Source organism: Convolutriloba macropyga, chromosome 14 (genome assembly GCF_964194025.1).
Source record: "Convolutriloba macropyga chromosome 14, txConMacr16.3, whole genome shotgun sequence".
In the NCBI taxonomy this organism is placed as follows: Eukaryota; Metazoa; Xenacoelomorpha; order Acoela; family Convolutidae; genus Convolutriloba; species Convolutriloba macropyga.
In genome coordinates, this window is record NC_134481.1 from 2,699,473 (window position 1) to 2,722,633 (window position 23,161).

General features: G+C 35.9%; 2 long non-coding RNA genes across 3 annotated transcripts; both read right to left on the reverse strand.

Annotated features, from left to right (window-relative positions):
* Window positions 1-5,183: 5,183 nt before the first annotated feature.
* LOC142353187 (uncharacterized) lies at window positions 5,184-8,397 on the reverse strand. 2 transcript variants are annotated; one of them, XR_012761033.1, is made up of 2 exons: window positions 8,259-8,397; window positions 5,184-5,697 (listed from the first exon to the last, which is right to left on the reverse strand). It is a non-coding gene; the product is annotated as an uncharacterized LOC142353187 (long non-coding RNA). The 2 variants fall into 2 exon arrangements; XR_012761032.1 differs by having other exon boundaries at window positions 8,245-8,397.
* Window positions 8,398-15,793: 7,396 nt separating this feature from the next.
* On the reverse strand, window positions 15,794-22,905 carry LOC142353331 (uncharacterized). The gene is made up of 3 exons (XR_012761045.1): window positions 22,684-22,905; window positions 16,755-16,858; window positions 15,794-15,923 (listed from the first exon to the last, which is right to left on the reverse strand). It is a non-coding gene; the product is annotated as an uncharacterized LOC142353331 (long non-coding RNA).
* Window positions 22,906-23,161: the final 256 nt, after the last annotated feature.

Consider the following 23,161-nt stretch of genomic DNA (forward strand, 5'->3'; position numbering starts at 1 on the left):
CCGTTGCTTCTTTTTGTAGACTATATGGCTGTACTAGTGGGTTAGCACATAATTCATTTTTTATGTCTTCAAAGGCTTTTTGTTGCATTTTGCCCCATGAGAAATCGCTATTTCTCATGTTATTTAAGGGTAGCATTTTTGTTGCAAAATCAGGAATCATTCTTCCGTAAAAATTGGCTAGCCCAACAAACGATTCGAGTTGTTTATTGTTAGTTGGTGCTTTTGCATTTTTTATTTTTTCAACATGTTTGGGATCTGGTGCTATTCCCTCCTTTGAAATAGAATATCCCAAAAAGCTAACGCTATCGACTGGTTTTGAGTTAGACATTTCTCATTAATAGTAAAATTTTTCTCACGTAGTCGACTCTTGACTGCAAGCATTCTCTTGTCGTACTGCTCCTTGGTAGTTCCATACACCAACACATTGTCTTGAAAGATCACAACACCTTTGATTCCTTTGAGTGTTGATTCTATGCAATTCTGGAAGATTGATGAAGAGTTTTTCAATCCCTGAGGTAGTCGGCACATCTTGAACAGTCCCTGAGATGTGTTGATTTTGCATATATCTTTTGCTTCTCCGTCAAGTTCAATTTGATAGTAGGCATCTGAGAGGTCAATTTTGCCAAAGTATGAGGCCCCATGTATGTTATGGAAGATCGTCTCCATGTCTGGTATTGGGTAGTCCTCATCCAAGACCTTGCCATTGTTATGCACTTTCAAGTCCACGCAAAGTCTCAGTTCTCCACTCTTCTTTCTCTGCCACACCACTGGAGATGCATTAGTGACTCCTCCTGGCTGTACCGGTTCAAGGATGCCTTGTCTGACCATTTGTTCCAGCTTCTCTGTGACCTTGTCTTGAAGAGGTAGAGGTATTTTTCTGGCTTTGCAGAACATTGGCTGTGTTCCTGGTATCAACTTCACATGAGCTTTGTAACCCTTCAGAGCAGGTAGGTGCTTGGCTGTGATGTTGTTCACGCCGTGCTTGGGTAGAAGGTCTCTACCAAGTAGTCCAAATTCTTTATCAGACTGCACAACTGCAAGTTGTTTTTGAGTGAGCCTGCTTCCGTTCCACTCAACGTCACAAGTAAGTGAACCCAGAAGCGTTAATTGATGACCATCATAAGCTTCAAGATGTCTTATATTACCATCCAACTGAGGTTTACCAAGCCCAGTCCATATTTTTGATGATATCACTGTGCTATCTGCAACTGTGTCTACCTGCATTTTTACTTTGCAGTTATTTATTGAGATATATTCCCATGTCACAGACATGCTAAAGATTTGTTCATTAGTATAAAACATTCCCATCTCCGATGCTGGAGATGCTTGCTCTGAAGAAACATTTTCTTCTTCGCAAAAGTTTTTCTGTTTACTGTACTTACCTGAATTTGGTTGGGGTCTGCTTCTACACATTTTTGAGAAGTGTCCCACCCTTTCACAGGTGTTGCATTTTTTACTTAGCGCTGGACAGGGTCTACTAGAGTGTGGCTTACCTCCACACCTAGCGCACATGTTGTTGTTTTTATTAGCCGTATTTTTTTCATTTGGTTTTCGAAATGTCTTTCTGAAGTTTAACCCAACTTCTTCTCTCACATTAAAGGGCTTATTATCTGATGAAGAACTTGCAAAAGCCATTGCTTGACTTCTGAACTGTAAGCTCTCGGTCATTTCAGTAACCGGCATTGCTGGTTTTGCTTTAATACCGTCTAGTAGTCTAAGTTTTGCTTCAGGGTCCCTCAAACCTGAGATAAACTTTATTTTTACCAACTCCTTCGGGGTTGGCCGCTGTTTTCAATTTTTCGAAGTTACAATAGCGTGCTTCTTCTCTAAGACGTGCTAGGAAGTCGTCGTCTGACTCCCCTACACCTTGTATAACGGACAGAAATTTAGCCCTTTCTGCCGTTACTACTCTCTTTTTAGGAGAAATATAATTTTGAATCGCCAATCTGATGTCTTTATACGGAGTGTCTATCAAATTCCGAGGACTCATTAAGCTCCTAAGTTTAATAATTGCATCTTGCCCGCACACACTAAGTAAGAGATTGGTTACCTGTAGGTCCTGTACAGTACCATCGGTGTTGACCTTGTCCTCTTTCTTCTCTGCGCAACATTTCGCCACAAAAGACATAATCCACGCAGTAGCTGATTCTGCATTCTGTAGATCCAAAATTTGTCTGTCTGTAGCTGGTCTGGACACCATTGTCGTGGTCGATAACACGGGTCAAAGAATTCAATAAGTTGAATTTTAAATTAAATTTTGATCTGAAAATATACAAAAATTAGCTTGTATTTATAGTGGTTATCTATGCGAAAATGTACAGAAAAAATTTTGATTAGCTATAAATATTTTACATGATTGGCATGTGAATAGATCTTAACTCCGAATCCCGGAGGTGATTTTCTATTTTCATCAACATTTCATGAGAATCATATATGGCTTTGGTACAATCGAATTCATTAGTTGGAGGTCGGTGGATGTTAGAATCAGGTCTCTGTTGGTGGGAGAATTTACTTCTGACATATGATTGATAGGTCAATAAGATAATGATAGCGCCAAAACAAAATTAGAATTGAGTTTAGTTTTGTGTCCATTATTTATCAACACAGCAATAAAGTTCTTCTTTCGTTCTTTGAAACTTTAATAAAACTTCTGAGTTTCTTGATGTTTCATTGAAACCATCACACATAGCATACCTCAAATATTCTGCAAACAACCAGCCATAAGTTTTCTCTTTCTCGTCACTTTTGGTATGGTTTGAGTGACCATGTAAGATAACTCACCACCAGGGTTTGAAAGAGGTGAGAGGTGACAGAAACCCTGGTTTGTCGTTCACATAACATGCGTTGTGAAAACCGCTGCTCTTTCTTAAAGTTATTGGCACACCTGCCTGCGGATACCCAAAAACTGCAATAGAAACATTCCTAGAAACAACTGAACCCAACCTATTCTGTCCCACCCAGCTTAGTAAGCATATAACTTATACGTCCCCTGGCGCACATGCTATTTTTTAAAGTTGTTATTAACGTGCTATATAACAACACAAACTTTGTAATTGGGGGTCATAAAAACACGGGGGAGGGGGGGGGGGGGGGTCGAAAGAAATTCGATCCCTTAAACTGACTTCCACAATAATGGAGATTTAATTAAAAGTAATATATGACAAGTTTTGGAAAAATTTATTCTAACAGTTATGATTAAATCCTACTTTGAGTTGAGTTAAAGAAATGGTATTTTAACACAACTGTTAATGTAAGAATTTAGGTAATATTAAAGGGAGGGTGTAGGTTAAAGGGTGACCGGACAATAGATCGAAAGTACAACAGATCAAAAACCGAAAAATTGGGACAATACACCGAAAATTAATCTCTATTCTTATTGGTTGGAGTTAAGCTTCACTTGCGAGCTGCAATATAATTAACACATTACGGCCATGCCTCGCGAGCCATGGCCATACCTTAGCGGCCCGTGGGAATTGATATGAATCTATCACAACCGAACAAAATATCACAATAGAACATGTTATATGCTGTATAATAAATGAGCGCTTAAATCGGATTGGCCAATACGCAACTTGAATTATTTAATTTTCGATCTATTGTCTCAATTTTTGCTTTCGATCTGTTGTCTTTCGATCTATTGTCCTATCACCAGTGTAAAGTTGAGCTTTTTGTTAAGGCAGTGAAGGAGCTAGGAAAATTGGCCGACAGGGCGTTTAGCCTACAATGAAAAAATGAGAAATTTAGCCAACAGTTTTATCATAATCGGTCAAAAAAGTCTCATTGGTCCATAAATCAGTAGTTCGGTGGACCATTCTCTCTGGTGTGCGGTCGGGCAGCCTGACGGGGGGAAGGGGGAGGTTGCGAAAACACGGATAGACCTTCGTTACGCCAGTTGACGGTATGTTTGTCAGCTTACGAAATAGTGATTTAAATTAGCCAATCACAGCTTCAGAAATGATTTTATTGCTCCTTTTACTTAAATTGACGGCTAAATGCCTCATTTTTCGTTTGTCGGCTAAACACCCTGCAGGCCAAATCGGCGGCCACCGGCAGTGAGGTCTTATAGTAATGTTGCGGTAAATTAAGTAAAGGATAAATTACTTTAAGTGCTAGGATGAGTTTATGTTTTTAGATAAAAAATTTATTTCAGTGTTATTTAGAATGTAGCTGACTGTTGATCGACAGAAGCCATATTGTATAAAAGTAACTGTTCGTCTTTGTATAAAAGTAATTCATCCTTGTTCATAATGTGTTATGATCGACATGCTTATTGTTCTTATACGCCAAATTTTTTATTCCAACATTGGTGTTTTTTTTGAAAACTGACTCAATGAAAAGTCGGAAAACTTTTTTCAGATTTCTTGCTTCTCAAAGATAAAAATATTTATTTTTCTCCCCTTTTCTCTCTTTTCACGCCTCGGGACTTCTTATGTTCACTTCTTTAAGCACGACCGTATTTAACCAGATATCAGCTGCCTCTTCACGTTTATTATCTTTGATAAATTCGTTCAGTACCAACAATTTATTTATCTGGCATTAGCAGAAAATAAGATTTGGCGCATCTAAGTCCGCTGTCAAATTGATTTCTAGTCGCAAATTAGTTTTACTTCTGATTGGTAACATTTTTAGTCCAATTTTTTTGTAATAATTTTTACTGTGACCAGTTCCAAACTTCTTATTTTCATGATATTTCTCTTCGTCACTTTTTTCCAGATGGTTTTTTTAAAATGTGTAGTCTTATTTGAATCTTAATTAGAGAAAAAATATATAAAAGATAGTTAGGCTCTACAACCTCGAGGCAGTTCAACTTAGTCAGTTGGTTTGCAATTAAGTCTTAAGAAAATATGGAAAACACGTACTCAATAGAAAAATATTTGTATATGTTGCTTACCCTCTTACTTGCCCTCCTAAGTCTGATTGTCTTGCCCTACTTACTGTACTTCTCACACCAGGCAAATCTCGCTTTTGACTCTTTAGTAAATGTTTCCTAAATTCTCTTTACACGTTCGAACGTCAATTCTAGCCCCCCCTATTGCCTTGTTTGCAGCAAACACCCTCGTTTCAGGGCATTGAGTCCCTCGTGTGACCAAATTTTTATGTTCTAACTCATACGTAGAACATCACTATACCTTCTCGTTTGATGAACCACCCTATTAAATGTACTTTTTTTATAGAAAAAAAAATTAATGGAAAATTGAGACGTAAATTAAAAGAAAAGTTGACGAAACTTTACAGAACCAAATATAAGAAATCTTAAATCAATTATTTACTACCTTTACTGCGATCATGTTTGATTAGTAACAATGGTTTTTTTAGTTATCAGGAATATGATTCCAGGGATAATCGGTCTTCACTTTCCCTCGCATCTTCAGACATTCGTCAACACAGGTGCGGTAGGCTTTCAGTCCCCGGTGGATCCAGTTGCGACATCGGTTGTAACAAATCACCCCTGCAGACATAACTGGTTCCTCTGGTATTTGCAAATTTTTCTGGTCAACTTCAACCGAATCCGGAATATAATTTTCATTCTCTGCCAACTGTATGTTATGATATGTCGACCAAGGTTTAGGTCCAACGAAATACGACTGGCTAATATAAATGAGTAGATTAAGAAGAAAAACAAGAAAAATAGTTGATGGAAGTTTGAAATAATGTGTCATTATGATTTAAATATTCTCTCCACAAAATATTACTTCACTTTTTTAAATCATTACGTTGCAAAATGTACACCTTTGCTAAAAACGTACACATTGACGCACAACAGAGAACCAATTAACTTGAACTTCATTTATCGAAGTTCTTTATTAGTTATTTAATAACCGATTTATAGATCAATTTTTGTCAAGAGCCATCTTATCGAGAAAAACCAGTTTGCAATATATCTTTTTAATCCGCATTTAAAAATGGGATCTTTTCCGTTATTGCCCCCACTCAATTTTGCAACACCCGTTTGGAGTAAGCCGGTAGAGCCAAACCGGCCCACGACAGAATGCCATAAAATGAGATTTCAAGCCGAATATATCCCGTGCTGTGATTGGTTGATCCTAAACCTATTAATTTAGAGAAAAATTTTTGTAAATATTTCAAAAATAGCATAACGAAGTATTATCCGTGGTCGCAACCTCAGCCGCCCTTCCCACCGTCAGGGGGGTTGTGGCCACGGAGAGGCCTAGTGTAGTGCAACCCGACCGCACAAAATGAATCATCAAGCTGGGACAACTGATTATGTATCCGTTTCTTATATTTGTTGTACTTTGATTTAAACCAATCATATTATTTGGCCAATGAAACTTAAGCGTTTGGTTCTGATTTTCTAATTTTCTCACTCTGCTGGGCGCCCGGGATCTTTTCAACAATTGCCCCCTTTTGCAAAAGGGGGGTCTATTCTTGAATAGAATTTAAGCGAGCGACTTATTAACCAATCAGAGACGACTAAAGTCTTTCCACGTATGCGTATACTAAGTTAAACTAAATAGAATAAAACATGCCAAACTGGAATACAGAGCGAAAAGAATTTCCGACTGGCGAGTCGGTGCAAAGGCTTCGCGCGCGTCGCGGCTTCGCCGCGATTTCCGGATTACATCCCACAGCGCGTGAGAGGCATGGCCGTGAACAGCGGTCCACAATTGCGCTTAAACTGATATTCGGCTATCTAAACTGTAGGCCAAGTAATATCATGGTAAAGTATAGCATAGAAGAGGTGGCGATTCTCTACTAGGTACCAAGGGGGGGGGCAATTGTTGAAAAGATCCGGCGCCCGTTTGGCTCTAATGCCTAGTTCTCCCTCGTTTATATATGTTATCGCATGTGACTGACTTTCAAGACTATTTACATATACATACACGATTAATGCTCATTTAAAACTAGAGCGTAGTTTTGGAATTTTTACATGTATGACAAAAACAGTTTGAAAATTGAGAATTAACCTGAAAAATTAAATAATTGGTAAATGCTAATTACGACAAAATAAAAGTAAGCCGACGTAAAAGCGAAGCGAGCAAAACGTTATGTAAAAGTTAATTGGCCTATCAGAAACAATACACTCTTAACCGTAGAAACTAAGGCAGCGCATAGTATTTTTTAATTTATTATATATTCCGATGCAACAATGAATCAGAAAACGTCATTTTTCACGGCATCGAGAGTTTGCGACACATAGTCATGCCTATCATCCGCTGCGAGATGTAGTCTAAAAACCGCTGGCCGGTTGTCGCGGCGAAATTCCACCGGCGAGCCAGGGGTGATCTCTAATAGCACTACCACGGAAATTTCTGAAAAAAACTGCCTTCATTTTCAAAAATCGGCTCACTTGCCTATCGGTTTGCTTGACGACCACCTTAATTATTAAATTTTTTGTAGTCTAAATCATTACATCCAAATTTTTAAACACTGTGTCAGAAATTGTTCACTATAATTAAGTTAACCATATTTTACCAAACATAAAGCAGTTATAAAGAGGAAAATCTGACATTTTGAGGATAAAAATCGACTGTTATACGTGGCCGGAGGGGGGAGGGACAATACCGAAAAAGATCATAGTAATGCGAGGGCCTTTTAATCAATTGCCTGCAATTTATGCCTCATTTTTTTCTGTCTAATTCACACGTTGTTAAGCGCAATTGGGGACAACAGTGACAAATTTGGGATCAATTCTGTTTCGGTCCCTCAGTGTTTTTTATGACCCTCAGTTACAAATTATATTTTCCTATATAACACGTTACTATGTAGGAAAATAGCACGTGCGCCTGGGGGTCATAAAAGATTTGTGCTCACTAAGCTGGGGGGGGGGGCAAAACAGAATAGATCCCAAGTTTGAGCTATATTACTAGAGCAAATGTAGTGGAGCCGATCAATAGGACGACGTTTCAAATGGACGACGCTAAAGTTTGTTTTAAGTGGACGACAATTGCATGATTTCTCAAAGTTAATCCTCACTAAACGTTGAAATTTTGACTGTTTTATCCATAATGAAGTCACAAGCATCAATGATGACTAAATTAGACGAAAAAAATGAAAAAAAAACTATGCGGACCGCTGTCCATGGTCATGTCTCTTACGCGCACTGGGATGTAATCCTGAACCAAGGGGCCGGTTATCAAGGCGAAGCACGCCCACTGGCCCGTCACCTAGGGCTAAAATATCAGCGGATCTTGAGATTTTGCATCTTTTATTTTTTTTGTCGTCCATTCGATGCAAAACGTCGGCGTTGTTCATTTGAAACGCCCCCAAATGTACATTTTGCACCGTAATGATTATACGCTTCGATATGAATTCAACAGCTGTTATTTTAGTTGACAAAAGAGTGAAAAACGCAATTGAAATTAGTTCTATTTAGCTAGAGTAGCTTGAAAATAATGAGTTGAATTGTGATTTCTTAGTTGTTTGTTTCTGGTTGTTATTTACATTTCTTGACCTCGTTGACCTTTACAGGTTGTTGACAATTATTACATTTATAACTTATTATAACAGTAGGACATTAAACTTGCGTCTTAACATTTGAACTGAAAGGCAGAATAAAATAACAATGTAAACTTAAAAAAGGTGTTGTCATTTTGTTCTGAGCTTTTGAAGTGTCGCAGTTAAATCGAGTTGACCCATAAGTGAAAAATTAATTAAAATGACGGCTCATCCGAATAATGGCTTTCAAATGACTAACCAGTGGTTGGTTTGATGATAGTCCCTGCATTCTTAAGCCTATGTTCATGGGTGAATGAGGAGTAGTAAATTGGGCGGGGGGGGGGGGGGGCAAACGAGGGACGTCAGCATAATGTCGGGAGTGACTGGGGGGTGGTTTATCCAAACCATCTAAAATTGCGCCTCAATAACCGTAAACTTCCGTCTACACATCAGTTTCATGAGGGTGCAGGTGGCGCGAGCGGGCGGAGGAAAAGGGAGCATTTGAAGGCTGGCCAGACGACAAAAAACACAGTCGACAAAAAATAGGCCTTACGAAAATTTGAATAAAAAAACCAACAAGTCTATTAATTTCTATATTTTTTATTTGAGAGCATCTATTCATTGTAAAAAGTGACAACGTAAACATAAGTTTTTAGGATGAAAGTTTTAGAATCCAGATTTTTTGCCTTAAGTTTCTCTGGCATCTATTGATTTCTGAGTTATTTTTGCAAGCAACTGCAGATAAGGGGGATTATTATAGGAATGTATGAAGTGATTTAAGAGCTCTACTTTTACCATGATCAAAAAATTAGGAATGCTTTGTGTCTTATAAGTTTTCTTTATTACATTTTTTGAAAATGTAACCGGGAACGTCCATATATTTTTACTGGAAACGTCACCCGTACCAAACTCAAAGTTTAAATCAGTATTAGGCAAATCTAAACGCAAGATTTTAATTATTTTTTAGTACTGGGCAAGTCTTAATACAAGTCCTACAAAACTGACAAGTCTTGGCCAAGACTTGGGTAACTTCTGCAAGTTGATTCCCAAGGCAAAACAAACTTTTCAAAAAAATTCGAGTAATAATTTTGAATTTCAAAAATTTTTGTAAAGTGCAACAATTTCGAGGTTGGTTTGCAGCCACTTTAAAAGCACCCAAAAGCCACCAAAAACTATCAACTAGCACAACGGGTGCCATATTAATAGTTCTCAACAAGTTTTCAGCAACTTTGATCAGTTTACAGCCAAATTACAACAAGTATGGTCAAACATTGCTTTCGCGCGAAACGTGCATCCAACAACATTTCACTATTCCGTTACGGCGGTAAATACTGTGGTGGTGCTTTTTGGTTAAACAAATTGCATTTTCCAGGCTATTTTTTTGACATTTTTGTCATTTTTGATACATTTTTGGCTAATTTTGACTTTTTTTGGCCAATTATGACGTTTTTTTTGGCTTTTTTGACGTTTTCTCTGCTAATTTTGTTTTTTTTATAACTTTGTGTTGCAAAGACTTGGTTTAGGATTTGCCAAGTTTTGGTCTGGTCAAGACTTAGATTAGGACTTGCCAAGTCTTGATCAAGACTTGCACAAGACTGACAATTCCAAAATGTGTTATGATCATAGCTTTGAATAGCAACACTGATAACTAGACCTGTAGTTAGACTTTCCCGGAGCTGATGTTGACTTGGCGTTCGCCACGGGCAGAAACGTTTGTTTTTGAAAAGTGATTATTGCGAAAAACCCTTTGTTTTTGGATTAAATTGTAGTTTGTCCGTTTTTTAAACGAAAGGAGCTATTGTTTTTGATCACTCTATTTAAATAAGGACCGTTTTTGAACATCATAACCCAAAAAAAAATGTTTAATCCATTTTCAAGTAACAGCGGTATCAATTGAAAAATTCACAATCATGTATTTTTAATAAAAAGTCTGTATCTCGTCATATTAAAATTAAGATATGAGAAATTTTTCTGCTGGTTTCAGATACGGCTTTATTTTTCGTTGAATAACTTGGGAACCAACTAATCAGAAACTGATCGAAGCAGACATAGAAAACTATTTTTTCATCTGCTTGACGGGACCAAATATTTAAATATTTTCAGCGCTTCGCCTGCTTGACGAGCAGTAAATTCTCAGTTGAACGAACAAAAAGAGGATTACGATTTCTTACAGGTTAGGAATTTTCGGTCTTCTTTGCTTGTTTAAGATTATTGCCTCTAACATTTTTAGACCTGAAAGAGTGCAACTGCGACTTCAAGAAAAAGGATAACCATTATTTTTCATCAGAGAGGAATTTAGGGATTCAGAATATCTAATTATTAAAACTCACAGATGAACAAAATCATGAAATTAAAAACACAGCTCGAATCATGTTGTTTTTGTAAGTTTACATCTCCTCGAAGTGTATTTATTAAACTTTTATTTGCCTTATTGAACAAGTTATGGCAAAAAAGTACAAACCTTACGAGGTCAAGGTCATGACAGGAATAGCTCTTTTTAATCATTTTATGTTTATAAAATCTGCTCTCAGCTAGAACGATTTCTCGCTAAAGTATTTCAAAATACAGTAACAAAAAACTTTAGTTGGAATGATTGGAATCAGAATCTCTTGCTTGCGAGTACATCATGCAAACTTATTTGACAACTTAGTTTCTCCACCTTGGCTATTCTTAAACCTCATTGTTGTGTTTTTCCAATTTTTTATGACCATTTTTTCACAGCAGCTCAATGCTACATCTACTTGCAAGCGCTCATAAAAATTTGAAAAAGTGAAATCAATTTGTAATGTTTTGTAACGTGCCACAGTTTCGAGGTTAACTTGCAGCCACTTTGAAAGCACCCTAAAGCTATCAAAAACTGTCAACTAGCGCAACGGGTGCCAATACAATAGCTCTCAACATGTTTTCAGCAACCTTCATCAGTTTACAGCCAAATTACAACAAGTATGGTCAAACATTGCTTTCGCGCCAAACATGCATCCATCAACATTTCACTATTGTGTTACGGCCGTAAATAATGTGGTGGTGATTTTCGGTTAAATCCAATTGCGTTTTCCAGGCTATTTTTTGACTTTTTTTGTCAATTTTGATACATTTTTTTGCCAATTTTGACATTTTTTGGCTATTTATGACAGTATTTGGCCTTTTTGACATTTTTTCTGCTAATTTTGGTATTTTTGGATAGTTTTGTGCTGCAAAGACTTGGATTAAGATTTGCAAAGTTTTGGTCCGGTCAAGACTTAGATTAAGAACTTGCCAGGTCTTGATCAAGATTTGCACAAGACTGACAATTCCAAAATGTACTATGATCATAGCTTTGAATAGCAGTACTGATAACTAGACCTGTAATTAGACTTTCCCGGAACTGATGTTGACTTGGCGTTCGGCACGGGCAGAAACGTTTGTTTTTGAAAAAAAGTTTATTGCAAAAAACCCTTTGTTTTTGGACTAATTTGTAGTTTGCCGTTTTTTAAACGAAAGAAGCTGTTGTTTTTGATCACTCTATTTAAATATGGACCGTTTTTGAAAATCTTAACCCAAAAAAATGGTTTAATCCATTTTCAATTAACAGCTGTGTCAACTGAAACTTTCACAATCAAGAATTTTTAATAAAAAGTTTGTATCTCGTCTTATTAAAATTAAGATATGAGAAATTTTTCTGCTGGTGTCAGATACGGCTTTATTTTTCGTTGAATAACTTGGGAACCAACTAATCAGAAACTGATCTAAACAGACATAGAAAACTATTTTTTCATCTGCTTGACGGGACCAAATATTTAAATATTTTCAGCGCTTCGCCTGCTTGACGAGCAGTAAATTCTCAGTTGAACGAACGAAAAGAGGATTACGATTTCTTACAGGTTAGGAATTTTCGGTCTTCTTTGCTTGTTTAAGATTATTGCGTCTAACTTTTTTAGACTTGAAGGAATGCAACTGCGACTTCAAGAAAATAGATAACCATTATTTTTCATCAGAGAGTAATTTAGGGATTCAGAATATCTAATTATTAAAACCAACAGATGAACAAAATCTTGAAAGTAAAAACACAGCTCGAATCATGTCGTTTTTGTTAAGTTTACATCTCCTCGATGTGTATTTATTAAACAAATATTTGCGTTATTGAACAAGTTTTGGCAAAAAAGTACAAACCTTACGAGGTCAAAATCTCGACATGAATCACTCTTTTTTATCATTTTCTGTTTATAAAATCTGCTCTCAGCTAGAACGATTTCTCGCTAAAGTATTTCAAAATACAGTAACAAAAAACTTTAGTTAGAATGATTGTAATCAGCATCTCCTGCTTGCAAGTATATCATGCAAACTTATTTGACAACTTAGTTTCTCCGCCTTGGCTATTCTTACACCTCATTGTTGTCTTTTCCCAATTTCTTTGGCCATTTTTTCACAGCAGCTGAATGTTACATCTACTTGCAAGCGCTCATAAAAATTTGAGAAAGTGAAAACAAATTTGAAGATTTTTTGGGCATGCAAAATTTAACAATGTAGGCTCAGAGCGACAATTGGTTGCTGCAGTGTAGTTCGGTGCAGCAATTTTAGAGAAAAATTTATTGGAAAAAATAAGGGATAACATTTTAAACTACAGACCAAATGAAAGACCAAATTAAAATTTGGATTTTTGCTGGGGCCCTTTTTGTTCACCAATATCAGGCATTTTAACCCTATAGACTGTTGAAACTTTAATGAAAATACAGCCTCTTTTTCTAACTATTTTTAACAAAAATTTTATTTGTAAAATACATGAAAACACTTTTTCAGAAGCAATATTGTTTTTTTTCAGATATGTTATTTTTACGAAATGTTAATTTCAGATGATCAAATATTTGTTAAATGAGTAAAATGATCAAACAAGTTAAATTTAAACAAGTTAAATGATCAAATATTTGTTTTCAGCATTTTTTACGAGATGAATCACGCCAATACGGACTTTTTAATCGTTGTTTTTTGTTTCAAGGAACCATTTGAGCAAAAACTGGAGTTTTTATATTACAGTTTCTTTCCCATAGTCTGTCAAACAGAAAAGACAGAATTTATGTTTCGTTTAGGCTCTGTTTATCGCAAATATGACAAAATGATTTTACAACCACGAGGGGATATTATATTATCTTGGTTACCACAACTATCTTTATGGTTCTTTGACGGACAGTTGATTAAGACGTGAAAATCCCATTTAGTCAATGTAGATTTTACTCGAATTCCTGTAATTCTTAGGAAGGTCCGTGTCTTTGCCCTTATAACCCCCCCCCCCGCTCAGTAGTCAGATAAACTATTGCCGTCAAAGCCCTAAATATGCTATAACGGGGGCTATTTTTCAGGGGGGGGGGGGGGTGGGCTATAATTGGAAAGACCCGAAAGTTCTGATCATTTCAATTTTTTGACATTATACCATAATTCATTTTTTTTGGTGAAAAAATCGAATGAGGGAAAAATCAGCGCTGGGAAACTTTTGTCTATATCATATGTTTACGTTGAGCGGGTAGATTCTAACTGTTAAAGCTTATACATAATTAACGATTGAAAGTTCTCAGCCTCAAAATTTGTCCTCTATAGTTTGGAAATGAAAAACATAACGGATTAACTTCGGGCGAGTTGCTCTCAAATGTAGTAGCCAGCCGGGGATTAGGGATCCTAGCATTAGCGGGTGAACGAAGTGAGGTTGGGTTAGGGATGGGAGGGCTGGACGAGAGGGGGATTCAAATCGTGGCGGAAGGTGAGGTAGGGGGTCAAACTTTAAGAAAGATGGTGATCTCTGTTCTCTTAGGTGGGTTCTCAAAGATTAAGAGCCTCTCTTCGCACTATGAAATTTTCTCAAGACAGTTTTGATGAATCGCATACTTACAAACTAGTAAGCCATATGGCTCTAAGAGAACAAGAGAACTCCTCAGCCATTCAACTACCTCCAAGTTTTACCGGTTTATCCTGCTTCTGATGACAAAAAATCACACGGTTCTGACAAAAAAATTGGTCAAGCAAAAAATCGCACAGAAAAAGGACCAATATATTTGCTGCAAGTTCGTTTCAGAGCAGTTAGGTATACAATTAAAGTAGATATACAATTGATTCCTAATCAAAGTTAAAGCATATCTGGGAAATCTACTCTATGGGATTTTATTACCGTAAGCAGACGTCATCGAATAAATGTAAAATTGCTAAAACTAAACGACTGTTGTGAACTTTTCACGAAAAATTTTGTTTCCTAATGGTCTATATTGCTTTTGCAATAAACGATATTTTCTGTTAACTTTAGCAGTGGTTAAGAGTTCACTTGACTTCCATTTTTCGCTGATAAGAAAGAAGAAAACAACAAAAATTAGACAAGCTTGATTATTCAAATGAAAAAAGTGGGCTCACGCACAGCACAGAAAATTCCAATTTACACCGCAAAAGAAAATCCAAAAAAATTGAGCCATCGCTGCAATCAAAGCCATTGCAATCAGAATGAAGGTCCAAAAAGAAACTAGGTTTTTAAGATAGGCAGAATATACTATTACTGATTACAATCTGTATGAGTATTGATACAATTATTGTTTTTTATTACTTTAATTACCGATTGCTGAATTCGATCTATTTTTTTCCATTTAGTGATTTAAGATAATCGGCCCGTACGATTTTTGTGTACGATGTGTAACAGTTATGGCCGTAGAAAGTCTGCCATCATTTCAATTATATATATTTTTCTACTCTTCAAATTACCCTCCAAAAGCGTCTTGGCTCTTCAAAACTTTAAATTATTAATTGAACGGCAACTGATTGTCTGTACTTGATTTTTGCTTCTATCCAAGAAAGCGGAGTAGAAAGAAAAAAATTTTTGGAAACTTTTAAATAAAAAACAGTTGTTTCTCAACTCTAATTCGCATTCGTTCAAAAGAATGATTTGATGTCACTGTAGATCATAATTTACTGAATTCGATTGCTTTTATTGCAACCAATACATAAGGCTGTTATTTTCAGCGCATTTATAAAGACTTCCTGCGAACAAGCATAAACGTCGGTTGAATTGCTCTCGAATTGCAGACTGGAGCTATTTAATTTAGGGGGGGGGGGGGGTTGTACTTTAGACATGTTTTCTTCTGGGTGCTAGAAAATCGAACCAACAGGAGGGTTTGATATCGTGAGATCCTTTTCGGCCGTCTAACGTTAACCTCTCAGCTACAATGACTTTGATTTCGTTTCGCTCGTAAAAGTTTTTACCAACTAACTTTATTTGAAAACAAGAGCAACATAAATCACTCAACATTATAGAAATAAAGTGCGAAAAATCAAAGAGTTTTTGTGAGCAGACGCGCAAAAATGGTTGAGCAAATATTTAGCATTGAAAAGACCCACATGTTTACAATATTTCGCCCGGAAGCAATTGAATTTCTGTTTAAAAACGAAGAGAGACGATAGGTGAATTCTTTAACAATTAAGAAAAAGGTAACCATAAAATGAAAATATGTAAGTCTTTCTGATAGTACAACAGAACCATCTAGTTGGTTATCGGACCGTCATCTCCGTGTTTTGTTGATCTAAAAATAAAAACAATCTGTTAAAAGTGAATTTAAAATACAGTTTAAAAAATATATATGAAAACACGATTAAAAGAAAGGATCTATTCTGTTTCGCCCCCCAGTGGTTTTTACGACCCCCAGTTACAAATTACCTGTTGTTATATAGCACGTTACAATGTAAGAAAAAAGAACGTGCTCCTGGGGGGCGTAAAAGTTCACTAAGGTTGGGGGGGGGGGGGCAAAACAGAATAGATCCAAAAGAAATAATACTCTGAGCTCAAGATTTCAGTTTGTCGGTTGTTCACATTTTTTAACATTAAAAGTTTTATCAACAAACTTCGAGTTTTGTTTTTGATAAACAAGTATAAGAACAAATGATTACAGAAAAGAATCTGTATGAGTAAATGTTTGAAGTTTAGGGGCTTGAGAATTAGTTCTTTCTAATTGAGACCTGGCATATTAAAGCTTGCTCGTGTATGTTTCAAGTATTGGTTGAGTGACTCCGCTTGAAGTCACTGAGAACTTCTGGCGTTTATCGAGAACCGCGAAGTGATTTGAGATATTAAGTCAGAATTTCGAAGTGACTTCTGCAGAGTCACTTAACCATGCTTAAAACACGAAACGCGCACGTTTTAAAATGACGAAAGTCAACAAAATTCAACTTCTGGCTAAGTAGCAACTTCTGGCATTTCAACTTCTGGCACTGCAGCACTGCAGACTTTCGGCATTTCAAAATGTGCTCGTGAATGTTTCAATCTACATTATGAATAAATTGAAGAAGTTACAGGTGAAGTTATGATAGAGTAAAAGTTGAGGGGTAAAGTGAAGGTAAAGTTTGTGATGTCTGACTGTTAGAAAAGGGTGCGTTTTATTCTGTATTTTCTGTTCCAATCATCCACATCAATTCTTCTGTCTCCCCAGTCACTTGCTGCCCCTCTTGAAAGTACAGATTCCTGAAAAAACTAACACTGATTTATTTCTGACGAATGGTGAGCAACCAGGGTTTTTCTATTAATATCCCCTCTCCATGAAATTATTGTTATAGCGCCCCATTATAGTACATTTACGGCAATTGTAGGTTGAGCTATACATTATATGACAGTAAGTTGTAAAGTGTACATTTGATCGGGTAAATCTACTCGAAAATATCATTGTGGACAAGAGTGCGACATTAAACGAAATTAATTCAGATTTGCTTCATAAATGCAAATATCCGTCACAAATATCCACAATGCTTGTTTGTGAGCCAGCGTGGACAAGAGTGACACGAGTTCGTAGCTGTCTGTCAACTGGACTCAGAGTCACTGTTGTCTACATTATAACTTTTATCTCGGGCTAGAGTATCTAGTAAAAGCGATAGTTACCAACATGTCAATTGGAACGAAATTGAAGCAAATCTACAACTAACCATATCACGCATAACAAGCTAACAATAACAACAAAGACTCCGAATTGTGGGCCAGAGTAAGTACTTAATAAATTCGAGCAAGAAAGTTCGAGAGGTTTGTAAAGAATTAAATGCTCAAAATGTTGCACAATTATTCATTCATCCGCGAATTTGAGTGGCAGAATGCATGACTATTTGTCACTATGTCCACGGTTAAATTATAAATTACTCATCGTGACTAAAATGGAAAAAAATGACGAACTATCTTTACTTTTGTCCAAAAATGGCAAAAAAATTCTCAAAATTACCATTTGCAACGTAACTAAATCTTACCGCATGTAAAATCGATTTTTTAAAAAAAATTCATAGAAACCAAAACAAAGGGAAATGGGATTGGTGGTGAACATAATCATTAAAAAGGGAGTTTACCCTTAAAAGCTTTAATTTGAGCGTTTACAACTCTCAGCGAGTACCGACTATAGTACTCGCTGGATTCGGATTTTGAAAAAGAAACAGACTTATGAAAAGACTAATTGTGGACCCATGAAAAGACCTTAGCTGGACTTTCTTCGTAATGAAAAGACTTAAACTCGACCCATGAAAAGATATTAGCTCGACGCGTTAACTAGGCAGCTCGACCGTGTAATTAAAGTCAATATTGCCCACCCCCCCCCCCCCCCACTAGACTTTTAAAGTCTTTTCATAATTCGAGGCCTACGCCTGGGTAGCAGGAAATGACCCCATTCGATACTTTCCACTCATAATATAAGAATGAGAGGTGGAAATTTGTATTCCAATTGCAAACGTGTTGGGCAACCGTTTGAAATTATTCTTCTGTAAGCGGTTGAAGTGTGTTGCACATGTATTATATTAGACAGCTGCTTTTACTCATCAAGAACAATTGACATTACGTCGCCAAACGTACACTTTTACAGTTTTTTTTACTTTTGCAGTTTTATGCGGCGCTCTATTGTCACAATTATTCACGATTTGACTGAAAATTGAATTGTGAATAATTATGACGGTGAGACGCGGATAAAATTCGGAAGCATTCGATTTATAAAATTCGGAAGCATTTATAGTACTTTAACGTGAGCAATGTTCACGAACTAAGAAAATATTGTTCAGAATTTGGAGCATGACATATGTCTATGCTTCAGGCTAAATCGATAATGGCTTAAATTCTGTTTGGTTTTTAGATATTGATGCCACAAAATATCCAGAGGACCGAACGGTATACCTCCGGTTTTTTACGTAAAGACGAGCAAGAATATCTGCAACATCATGCATTCTGTCCTTCGGAATATAAAAAGGCTGCGGAAAATACCCGAAAGCTGGAAAGTTGCTGCCATAACGCCTATTTTCAAAAAAGGAGACCGAAGAAAAGTTGAAAACTACCGGCCTGTCTCACTATTGAACATTGATAGCAAGATTCTGGAAAAAAGTATATACATTGTCTTGTATAATCATTTTCAAAAGCTCCTAACTAAGAGTCAACATGGTTTTTTAAGGAGAAGATCTGTGCAAACAATTATGCTGCTGTTTCTCAAAAGAATAAATGAAGCTCTTGATCACGACCCGCAATCAGAGATTATTGCTTTCTACACTGACTTCTCAAAAGCTTTTGACAAAGTACCACATTATGAACTAATTCAAAAATTGATTGACATTGGAGTTGGAGGATGTTTGCTCGAAATTTTAATCGACTACTTGAGTGATCGACGACAACATGTGCGTGTGGGCAATACCAGTTCGAAGATACTCGATATAACAAGCGGGGTACCACAGGGGTCACTCCTAGGCCCTATACTGTTCTGTATATTTATTAACGATCTTCCAGATGTCCTGATGTTTTCTGAGCCCTTTATCTTCGCTGATGATCTTAAAATTTTGGCTGTACAAGGAAGCTGCTGGGAAGTCTAAGATGATCTACATGGGATTGAGAACTGGATAATCCAAAATAAAATGGAGCTGGCAATAGACAAGTGTGCGTATCTGAATTTCAGAGGTAGAGAACAACATTACAAATTGATGAGAAAAGATTTGGCGAAATCCACGACTGTCAAAGATCTTGGTATTCACGTGGCGGCTGATGTATCGTGAAAACAACATACTGAAGAAAGAATGAAGAAAGCAAATAAAGTTCTGTACATGCTTAAGCGAAATTTTGCGACTAAAGTAAACGCGTTTGTGAATTTGGGATTATATAAGTCCTTAATTTTGCCGGTATTGCTGTATGGTTTCACGTGCTTGACTGCAGGAAGAACTGAAATTCAAATTCTGGAAAATTTTCAAAAAAAGGTAGTCAAATGGATAACGGGAAATAAAGATACAGAATACAAAAGCCAGCTTCGACTATTAAACATATTGCCATTACCAATGTTTATCCAACTTAACGATCTATTGCTGGTTTAAAAAGCTTTGAATGAAGAGAATAGCTGCATCGAGCTACCAGAAGTACATACGAAAGAAACAAGGAACAACGAAATTTTTAAAATGACGAAAACTCGAACAGCAAAAGCGCGCAGCGAATTCACCTTTAAACCTGTCCCATTGCAAACCGCCTAGAAAATTTAATAAACTTAAGGGAACCATCTGGACTGAAAAACCGAATATTACGTACAATGTGGAATTTTTTCGAGAAGAAATTGTCTGAGCGAAATATTTGCACTTGGCAATTGTTCTGCGATTGTCAAAACTGTAGAAACTATTGGACATTATTTTAATTTGATGGCTGGGACTTTAGACCTTCAGCACAGCTGTAAATCCCCCAACAACAACAACAACAAAAGATAATTAGATCAATATTGCTTTGAACAACACTGCTTTGTTTTAGCTTATCAGCTGCGGATGTTTTGACAAAGTTGGTCTCATTGGCCAATAATAGACGATCAAAAAAGTACCGTAATAAGATTAGCGTCTTGAAGGATGTTAATTTGGATTTGAAAACATAGATTTTATTAGATAAGTTGAACTTTGATTGTTTTGATTAAAAAAATCCCTCAGAGCTGATTGCTCATATTTGTGATAAAAATATTTTGTTCTCAAATAAACATACTGGAGGGACATTCAAATAGAGATCAAACAGATCACAAGAAATTCCATCTATAACAATGTAATCAAAACTATCGTTGGATATAGAGAAAGCAAATTTTGGCATTTGTTACCTAAAACTGTAGAAAAAAATACTGCATTTTAGACAATGCAAATACCAAATGTGGTTACGTTTACTGTGAGTCATTGTAACGGCAATACTAGGATTAAAGTAACAAAATTCTTTCACAATTATCCACAATGGAGAAAATTTAAGCATTATGAATAAATGTGACAGATATATCCACTTTTGATTGAATTTGAAATAGTTTTACCTTCTGTCAGTGTTGTCTACACACGCTTATGAGCCTAATCTTAAAACATGGGCGCTGATAGTGCTTACAAAATTGCGTATATTTACACGACCAAAATGTACATTTGGCGACGTAATGGATACCAACAAAAACAAATATCAAAATACAGTTTTTTAATTTGCTTACTTTACAGGGCCCGAATTTTGGTCACCTTTTATCTTAATGCAATCCAACTATTTAAATGTCGAGTTCAACATTCTGCCTCATTCAAAAATGGAAGTTAAAGATTTTTGTCACGTTTTTTTTCTTAATAATTGACATTTCTTTTCTATTGTTTAAAACAAATGCAAATTGAGGCACAAACTGGAAAACTAGTGCACACTTTTAGATAATTAGATCTTTACTGTGAAATAAAAAATGGATCAGTTTAATGTCCAGACAACACGTAACCTAGATCAATAACAAAGGGAGAGGAGTAAGGAGAAAAATTAATCCAATAACTTGTCAATATTTGGTGTAAATTTTTGTCGAAAACTTAACTGCTGCCTCTTGTAACACTATAGAGTGCCAATTTTTGATATTACGTATATTATTCGATACGCGAGCTATGGTTATCATTTCATAGGTTAGTTGAGTTATCGAACAGTTCTCTAAAGTCACACTTGTTATCGCAACATGAGTTGATTGAATTTACTTTGTTTACTCTATGACGTCATTGATGTCAGAAGGTAGCACGAATAATGAGCGATTGAGTAAAATTGAAATCTGTACACTTAACATCAAAAATATATTAGTACGCCTTGTTTTACGAGGTAAAAATTCAGTGCTCGACGCAAATTTACCTCGACTGAAAATGATTTTTTGAAAACTATTTTTACACCATGATTCCGTTATAATAGTGGTGTAAACTTCCGCTGAATTTTTAATACGCAATGATAACTGGCCATACTTTCCATTTTAAACTTGGTGAAGTTCATGGAAGTTTCACGGTCAAAAGAAAGTTATCAGAAAATTGCAACAGCTTAGACTATTTTTCTCTTGAATATGTGAAAAGTAATTACTCAAAACGCAATCTTACATGGTAAACTTTCTGTTTTCGAAATCAATATCAGTCAACATAAATGTGGTCCTTTCGTGCAACTTTTGAATCAATCGCTGAAAAGTAATCAAAAATTTAACAAATCTAAAAATGGTGAAGCGATAATCCTACTTACTCAGAAAATCCACATAGGAGTCGACCAGTTTTCCGTAATTTACAGTTTATTGAGTCAACAGTAAAATCTGTTCTACTTGCTAATATATTTGTTGAATTAACACTGCAAAATCTTACTAAAATTTTTCAAGACATGATCAAGTGGAACTTTGTTTTTATGCAAATTTTATGAAAAAAGGAAAAAAGAAAAAAATACTTAAAAAACTAGGAGAAAAGAATATACTTTAATACACTCATCAAGTTTAACAGATTTCACGCGGAACTCAACTTACAGTTTTTACGCAAAAAACTGGCAAATTTCTCTCCGGATTTTCTCAGTAAGAAACTTTGTCAGTTTTCTAGAAGAAAAAACAATTACGGTTCTATCAATTTGCAGTTTAATCATATAAAAATGAAGCAAAACGGAGTTCAGATTTTTATTGAAAACGTTCTTCGAAAACAGTAAATAACTATGTAATTTTGCTTTTTGGACGTTTATTTTTGTTAATGAGATTACTTCGTGACAGATTCTTTTCAATGTGAAAATTGGATAAAGTTAATCAACTTAAACACATGGGTATCTGTTAAAAAGCAGTTGATGCTAAATTAATTTTATTGTTGAGACTAGCTCAACTTTAACGTTATTCACTCGGTCAAAAAAATTATGCTACCATATATTACATTAATGAAGGTCAAAAGAGTTCTTCGTAAGACTAGGGGTGCTATTTTTTGATATTTTGTAAAAAATTTTTTGTATAATAGAAAAAAAGGACAGCTGAGAACAGGCTACTGAAGCCTAATGCTGCTCCCTGCGATTGCGCAGAAACAAATTATTATTATAAATTTTCTTACCTCTTCGAAATTCCCCACGTTAAATGCTGCCCTGCATTCGCAAAACACAACACACATCGACAACACTAAGTAGAGGCACCCAACCAACACAGTCAGCTTTGAACTCAACATTTCCCTTTTTTCCTTTTCAACACTCACACAAAATCACCAGAGAATTGATTATGAAGACTTCCTGGAAAGATAAACAGACTTTTATTTTGATGTTAGATTTATTATCAATAAAGAAAAGATTTCTAAACTAGACACTTAGACCTCCGCGCTTTTTTTCATCAACTATTTGAACAAATTGTTTTTGCTGTTTTGTGAACAATTTGAGTTCCTTTTTCAACTGTTCATGTTCATTAGAGGTCAATTGGCATAATTTTTAGAGGTCAAGCGACATGAACTTGTCTGAGACGGATGAGGAGTGACTAACAATTTTTCTGTACACTACTTTCAACATTTTTTTCAAACAAACTTCATTTGAACAATTAATTGA